Source organism: Nylanderia fulva, unplaced genomic scaffold (assembly GCF_048542155.1).
Source record: "Nylanderia fulva isolate GAGA-0341 unplaced genomic scaffold, ASM4854215v1 Scaffold799, whole genome shotgun sequence".
In the NCBI taxonomy this organism is placed as follows: domain Eukaryota; kingdom Metazoa; phylum Arthropoda; class Insecta; order Hymenoptera; family Formicidae; genus Nylanderia; species Nylanderia fulva.
The window spans coordinates 6,988-15,765 of record NW_028190915.1 but is presented as its reverse complement, the minus strand read 5'-3'; the positions used below and the strand labels follow the sequence as shown (position 1 = coordinate 15,765).

The window sequence follows — 8,778 nt, the reverse complement described above, 5'->3', positions numbered from 1 at the left end:
CTATAAGAGGTAGGAGAGATTAATATTGTACGTGTCGCGCTCTCGACGTTGACAAACGAAGAATCGCCCGAACGGGTCGAGAACGGATTTTGTCGAGTCGCGACTCTGACACGGAGAGAACATTTATATAAATGTTTGATTTTGGAAACCACGAATATATAAAATAATATACGATCGTCGCAGAACGCGCCGCCGCCAAGTCTTCTCATGCTTGGAGGTTGCGTGTCTCGCGAGAACGTACGTTCCGACTCTCGCGTCGTCTCGTATTCCTCTTCGCCGGGGATTACGGTGCGGCTCTTCTCGTTCGTCGCCGAACGCGCGCAAAATTAACGCACACTTATTTATACGAGCACAGCATTGCCACGAGTCGGTGTCGCAAGACCGAATGGCTCTTATGTGGCGCGCACGCCTCTAGTGTGTTGGCCGCGCGGTTCCCTCTCGTTTCGTACGCAGCAGCGGAATCGTCGCGCTTACCGAGCATCTACTCCACGGATACGAGTTTGCGGGAAGAGTTGCTTCTTCCCGCTCGCTTTGTACGCCGTAGCGAAATCTTATTGCTGGTCGTGTGCGGTTAAACGCGTACGAACCAGACAGAACAGTCCTCGACGTCTAAGCATCGCCATCGTCGATCTAGCGTCAGGGTGAATCGCGCGGTCTCTCGAGACCGCGCATCATAACATTTGGGAGAATAAGAACCGAGTATTTTGATCTTGTGGATTTTTGAACGGAGAGGAGGAGGAGAAGGAAGAGAGAGAGGCGGCGGCGTCGGGGGTTTACTCTCGCCTCCGTCGTTCTCTCGTACGCTTTACATAATAGCGTTAAAACACAGCAGAGTGTCGCCGACCGGCTGAGCAAGACCGGCGGCAAATAAAATGGCACATACGAGCGTGTCGCGCGGCGCGTCGGTGTTTCGGCATCGAACGCGCGCGCGCGCGAACCAAAGAGCTAGCGGACGAGTCTTCGGGCTCGCTCGCGAGTTACTCCCTTGCGAGTAACCGAACACGAAGCTCCCTGGTTGATCCTGCCAGTAGTCATATGCTTGTCTCAAAGATTAAGCCATGCATGTCTCAGTGCATGCCGAATTAAGGTGTGTGAAACCGCGAATGCTCATTAAATCAGTTATGGTCATTAGGATTGCTACCACATGTTACTTGGATAACGTGGTAATTCTAGAGCGTAAGACAGGCCAAAAACAGGTCCCGACCAGTGATGATGGAAGGACCGTTTTATTAGATCAAAACCAATCGGTGGCGGGGCGTTCGCCGTTCGTCCACGTTTATTAGGTGAATCTGAATAACTTTGTCTGGATCGCACGTCCTAGCACCGGCGAAGCCATCTTTCAATGTCCTGCATTATCAAAATGTCGATGGTAGGTTCTGCGGCTACCCTGGTTGTAAGGTAACGGGGAATCAGGGTTCGATTCGGCGAGGGAGCTGAGAAACGGCACCCCATCCAAGGGAAGGGCAGCAGGCGCGCAAATTACCCACTCCGGCACGGGGAGGTAGTGACGAAAAAAATAACGAACGGGACTTCATACGAGCCCCGTAATCGGAAATGAGGCACACTTTAAATCTTAACGATGGATCACATTTGAGGGCAAGGTCTGGTGCCCAGCAGCCCGCGGGTAATTCCAAGCTCCAATAGCGTATATTAAAGTTGTTGCGGTTTTAAAAAGCTCGTAGTTGAATCTGTGTCGCACACCGTCGGTTCACCGCTCGCGGTTGTTGTTTAACTGGCGTGATGTGTCTTACCGGTGGGCTTAGCCTCGCGAGGGGCGGCCCCAACTAATATCCCGTCGCGGGTGCTCTTACTGAGTGTCGAGTCGGGCCGGGGTACGTTTACTTGAAACAAATTAGAGTGCTTAAAGCAGGCTTACCTTCGCTCTGAATACTGCGTGCAGGAATAATGGAATAGGACCCTCGGTTCTATTTGTTGGTTTTCGGAACCCCGAGGTAATGAGTAATAGGGACAGATGGGGGCATTTCGTATTGCGACGGTTTAGAGGTGAAATTCTTGGATCGTCGCAAGACGGACAGAAGCGAAAGCATTTGCCAAAATGTTTTCATTAATCAAGAACGAAAGTTAGAGGTTCGAAGGCGATCAGATACCGCCCCTGTTCTAACCATAAACGATGCAGCTAGCGATCCGCCGAAAGTTCTCCGATGACCCGGCTGGGCAGCTTCCGGGAAACCAAAGCTTTTGGGTTCCGGGGGAATATGGTGCAAAGCTGAAACTTAAAGGAGAGGCACCACCAGGAGTGGAGCCTTGCGGCTTAATTTGACTCAACACGGGGAAACCTCACCAGGCCCAGACACCGGAAGGATTGACAGATTGATAGCTCTTTCTTGATTCGGTGGGTGGGTGGTGCATGGCCGTTCTTATAGGTTTGTGAGCGATTTGTCTGGTTAATTCCGATAACGAACGAGACTCTAGCCTGCTAATAGGCGTACCCTATGGTATCGCGGAACTTTTGAAAGAAAACATCTGCCCCGATTTTTAGAAGAAGTGCCACTATTTGAAAGAAATAAATGTTCTTTCAATCAAGACGGTGCTTGACCACACCACGCCAGGGATTGTAACAAACTACTTGAACGAGCAGTGTTCGAGATTCGAACGGTAATAACCCGCGGACAAGAAAAAGCGTTAAAATATTCATGCATCTCATCATGCCTCATGCAGCATAGCAATAATTTATTAATGATATCGTGGTCTTCTAACATGCGTATTTTAACATGAGATTTAAATAGCGCTCGGCCGCGAGGCGTATACGGATACTCGCGCCTTCGAAAAAACAAGCGCTTGAAAACATTCTAAAATGTAAAACACGCTGTCGCGCGAGAGGAGGAAGAGAAAAAACAAAGTAATAATACAGTAAACGTTCCTTCACCCCTGAAGATCACAACTAGAACGACAGCAAATGTACTCGAATATTCTAGAAGACAAGGGTATATAAGCCTCCTCTCTCGCGACCGCGGCGCTGTGGTCCGGATTGCTCATCGCGAAAAAGTGTGTTCATACGAGAAAGATTGCTTGGTCTTTGTCTAATTCATTACCGTCTGCTGGCGGGGACATTAGTATTACGAGTCGGCTATATACTCGGTAGAATTCGGTGCTGTAATTAATTGTAATTGTTGTTATGTTTATATAAATAGATTTTTTTGGTGAACGTTACGCGTGTGTCGAGTGTTGTGTCTAAGTTCTCGGTCTCGCTGCCGACCACGTCCTATCCATCTTTCCGTCGCGCAGCAGTTTCCGGGACGTTTGGATGGGTCGGTAGGGCCCGATACTTGGCCCCAAGATCCCCGGGACCTTAATTCTCGTGATTTCTTTTATGGGGGATACTGTAAGGAATCATATACTACAAACGCTTCCCGAGAACGTCGACGACTTAGAAACCAGATTGCGATATGTAATTTGGAATATCGAAGAGGAAGTAATGGAGAACGTCCAATTAAATTTATTTAAAACGCATGCGAGCTTGCATAAGGATGGATGGTGGTCATTTTGAGCACCTATTATAAATTAATCCGCTCTTTTCAGAGCGACCAAAGTCAATCCGCTCTTTTCAGAGCGACCAAAGTCAATCCGCTCTTTTCAGAGCGACCAATACATTTATACATGGAACATCTTGTTCGCAAAACATAATCATTTTTCTCACGTCTCGCTTAAAAAGAAGGGCAAACGGGCGGATAATGTTAATCATTAAAAAAAATGTATTATAACGTAAAAAATTATAATACGTTATTATAATATGCCTTTTTTAATAAACATAATTATTATACGTTTAATACATGTCTCGCGTCAATCACATGTTCGGCAACGCCGCGTGATTGTTATCGTCTAGACGTGTCGCGAAGCGTCGCGACGCGTTGCGTCATCCTTCGCCGCAGTCTGTTGTCGTGTCCTTGCCGTGTAAACAATTGTCGTTCCGCATCGAGTAACGTGTGCCTTTTTACAAGTAATTTTTAATAATTAATCGGTACACTGAGAGGAATTTTCTCTTAAAATTTACCCTAAAAGTTATGGTAATTGTTGAGACAATACGGTAGGAAAAGAATTTTATTAAAATTTCTTCTCTGATTAAGATTTATCACATTAAAAATAATATCTATCACAATAAAATATGAAATATGTGTGATTAATTTTACTAAACTGTATAGTAAAATTAATCAAACATATTTTATATTTTCTTGTGATACATATTATTATTTTTAATATAATAAATAGTAGAGAATTCTAATAAAATCCACATTGTTGAAGATTCGTTCTTCGGATCGAATCCTCGAGGACGATCGAATTTTCTAGAATGTTTTTTTGTTAAATTCCTTAGTGTTTACGCCAAGGAAACACGTGAAACCAACGTGTACACTCGCCGCTAATTGGCGTGTGTACATCGCCTGATTTTCTGATGGTCCAATCGAGGACCCCGATCGGCTGCCGCCCTACGCGAGCTCCGAAATTCGCGCAGGCCCTCGAGTCAGTCCTCGAGAGAGCGAGCGCCGAGAAACATAAGTCTCGGTACGCGACGAACTTGTAGAAAGTGAAATAAACTAATTTATAAGAGTTTAACAAGGCTCTGTAATATAAATATAAATTTAACGTATAAGACGGGCAACAAGAGCCAAATCGCGGATGACAATGCGTTATCCTAACGAAACTAAATAATTTTCCGTTAGAATTAAATACCGGTGCACAAGGCACCAAATTTTACTTGGACACGGCCAAGATTTTAAAATATAAAATAAAATCTCATATTTGAGATTTAATTTTAATCCCCTTTTTTTTAACCCCCCTACGGAAATAAATAAATGAATGCAAGAGAAACATATAGATCCGAAAATAGGGGATTCCGATCAGCGGTTGTAAAAAAAAAAAAAAAAAAGCAAGGGGGGGTATTGAAATTAAATCTCAAATTATGAGCTTATTTCATATTTTAAAATCTTGGCCGGGTCCAAGTAAAAAATTGGTGCCTTGTGCACCGGGTATTTTAATTCTAACGGAAAATTATTTAGTTTTCGTTAGGATAACGCATGGCATCCGCAATTGCTCTGGTTGCCCGTCTTATACGTGAAATTTATATTATATTACGAGCCTTGTAAACTTTTATGTGATACACGCTGGCTTAAACCGTTTGTTACAACAATAATATATATAACAGAGAAAAGGATAGAATCGAAAGGATTGAATTAGCTCAGCTTGGAGAGCAGTCGCCCGACAAGCGAAAGGTCTCGGGTTGTTTCCGAGTTCAGCGATTTTCGGATCTATATTTTTCTCTTGCATTCATTTATTTAATTTTCGGTAGGGGGGTTAAAAAAGGGGGTATTGAAATTAAATCTCAAATATGAGATTATTTCATATTTTAAAATCTTGGCCGTGTCCAAGTAAAATTTGGTGCCTTGGGCACCGGTATTTAATTCTAACGGAAAATTATTTAGTTTCGTTAGGATAACGCATTGTCATCCGCGATTTGGCTCTTGTTGCCCGTCTTATACGTTATGCGAGCGCGAGCGCCGAAAGGCGCGTTCAATCGAGACATTGTCGCGGAGAGCGAACGATCGAAAAGTCCTATTGTACGATAAAATATTATCACGATAGCCGTATGGCGAATGTCAAACAACGATAATTAGCATTAATTAAGAAGGAAACAAACGAAATGCCGGGACAATTAGGTATAAGCAACCGACGGTACCTACGGGCCGGGCCGGCACCTCGGGCCGGGGGCACCTCCGAGCGGGCCGGCACCTCCGTCGGCCACTCCGGGACCGGGGCGGCGCCGGAACATCCGGGCCGGCGAAACCGAGGGAACCACGGCCGACCGGCGGCCACTGAGGACGGGCGACACCTCCGAGAACCACGGCCGACCGGCGCGACACCTCCGGGTACGGGCGGCACCGCCGGACGACCGGAATGATCTCTCGAAGTCAGACGACCGCCGGCGTACCTCCGGATACGTTAACTGCGATTACGGCGCCAGCAACGAGGAGAGCTACGTAAAAACGTTCGACGAACGAAAATTATTATTCGGCGCTAGATCGACATGAGGGGCGCTGTCCCGATTAATAACTCGAAACGTGTCTTTTTTTTTTCCTCAAACCACGGGTCGGAGACATAATTTCGGAATTAATTACGGATGATACGCAAACACGCCAAGCTGCGGTGACCGCGATTACGGTACGAAACACTCGCACGAGCGACATCACGCGCGCAGGCAACCGAGACGGCTCGTTCCGGGCGTTCGTGAGATAACGTGCGGCACCACATAACGGCCGGCGGTCAACTTAAGGGGACGGACGGCACCTCCGGGACGGGCGACACCTCCGGACGACCGAATGATTTCACCAAGTCCGTCGCCCGCCGGCGGTACCTACCGGGGCACTTGACGGCGAGTAGCGCCGCTACGAGAAGATAATGCTACGATACGGAAATACGTTTCGGACAAAGGTTTCGTACTTTTCGACGCTCCGCACGACCGCGCGACACGATTATTACGATATCTGCTAATTCTCGGTTACCACTCGTCGGATGCACAATCTTCGAGATTCTACGACCGATACGTGGACGAATGCAGGCAGGATGCCGATAAGCGAAGCCGGAGTGTTTGCACGAATAAACTTTCCGATGCGTCTTCATTTAATTAATCTCATTTAGCTCGCTCGTTAGCGGTACAAGCGAGAACTCGGGAACAGGCGCAAGTTCGCTCGCAGCGCGTTGCTCTCGCCGGCGAGCGAGAAATTTTTCCAGGCCCTAGCGCGTGTTGCCTTGTATGCGGGCGACACCTCCGCGGCACGCGCCGCCCGTACCCAAGTACGATCGCGGCGTGTTGCTTTCGTTGGCGGGCGACACCCTCCGGCCGCACAAGCCGCTTTTTCCAAGTTCGCTCGCGGCGTGTTGCTTTTCGCCGGGCGAGCGACAAATTCTTCCAAGTCCGTTCGCGGCGTGTTGCTTTCGCCGGGCGAGCGAAAAATTCATCCAAGTCTTTCGCGGCGTGTTGCTTTCGCCGGGCGAGCGAGAAATTCTTCCAAGTCCGTTCGCGGCGTGTTGCTTTCGTTGGCGGGCGACAACCTTCCGGCGGCACGCGCCGCACCGTACAACAGTCCGATCGCGGGCGTGTTGCTTTCGTTGGCGGGCGGACACCTCCGGCCGCACCAGCCGCTTTTTCCAAGTTCCGTCGCGGGCGTGTTGCTTTCGCCGGCCGAGCGACAAATTCTTCCAAGTTCGCTCGCGGCGTGTTGCTTTCGCCGGGCGGGGCGAGCGAGAAATTCTTTCCAAGTTCGATCGCGGCGAGGTGTGCTTTCGCCGGGCGAGCGACAAATTCTTCCAAGTTCGCTCGCGGCGTGTTGCTTTCGCCGGGCGAGCGAGAAATTCTTCCAAGTTTTGTTCGCGGCGTGTTGCTTTCGCCGGGCGAGCGAGAAATTCATCCAAGTCCGTTCGGGGCGTGTTGCTTTCGCCGGGCGAGCGACAAATTCTTCCAAGTCCGTTCGCGGGGCGTGTTGCTTTCGTTGGCGGGCGACACCTCCGGCGGCACGCGCCGCCCGTACCACAAATCCGATCGCGGCGTGTTGCTTTCGTTAGGCGGGCGACACCTCCGGCCGCACAAGCCAGCTTTTCCAAGTTCGCTCGCGGCGTGTTGCTTTCGCCGGGCGAGCGACAAATTCTTCCAAGTTCGCTCGCGGCGTGTTGCTTTCGCCGGGCGAGCGAGAAATTCCTTCCAAGTCCGTTCGGCGGCGTGTTGCTTTCGCCGGGCGCTTCCAAGTCCGTTCGCGGCGTGTTGCTTTCGCCGGGCGAGCGAGAAATTCATCCAAGTCCGTTCGCCGGCTGTTTGCGTTCTCGGGGCGAGAGACCAAATAGGAGGAAAGAGGGAGAGAGAGGAGGGAGCGAATCTCGGTGGTTTCCTTCCTCCCCTCCCCAGACTTCCAGGCGCTACCTAATGAACGCATCGGGCTCTATGGCTCCTCCGGCCACCCCTCTCGTCCACTACCCGGAACCCCAGCCGCTAATCGACCTTCTATCTACATTCACAGTCTCCCCATTGTTGACACTCCCCGACCCACACGATCCGGCCTTTCCGTCAAAAACCGGTAAATTGTCGAGCCACTCGGTGCACTTCTTTGCACAGCGGGCCCCCCGCCAAACCTCCCGTCAGGCTCTCCCGCACAGGCGTGGCCGGCTGTCCCAGCCACTAGCATACGCCCTGCCTGCTACTGTTCTCTCAATTATGTTCAGCGCGCACCCGACCCCAACTGGCCGTTTAAGCCACCTTCATTCTGAAGGTGCGCCCTATGCTTACTTTGTATTATGGATCCCGACACTTGGTCAGTCATGAATAAACTCTTCTTGCATGGATCGGCCGGCTTCACCCCTACGTGTTGCGTAGACTGCTCCCCGCATTAAAACGCGCTTCTACCTATAGACCGTCACCAGCACGTCCCAGCACTAACTAGCCCCGTGTCTTGAAAGGAACCTGACTTCCTACAGACTTGCTTCACCTACTCCGCCAGGATATCCGGGTTCCACCGCCTTTTTGCACCACACCTATGTCACTATTTGGATGTCCCCCACCTGTTTGCCCTGCCTACAGCCGTTATGTGCCAGGTAAGCCCATTCCCGTCACTATTCGTCACGTTGCATCACAGCTACGCCTCGCCACGTCGGTATTGGGACCTTACACCTAGCGGGCACCGGACACTTCACTGCTTATATGTCCTTCAGCACAAGTCTCCCGTCATGCCTTCAGTACTATCCTGGACTGAACCGGCTACCCGAAAAATTCTCGAGGTC

General features: G+C 49.7%; 1 pseudogene; it reads left to right on the top strand.

Moving 5' to 3' along the window:
* Positions 1–1,011: 1,011 nt before the first annotated feature.
* Positions 1,012–2,209, top strand: LOC146720044 (small subunit ribosomal RNA; annotated as a pseudogene).
* The last annotated feature ends 6,569 nt before the right edge of the window (positions 2,210–8,778 follow it).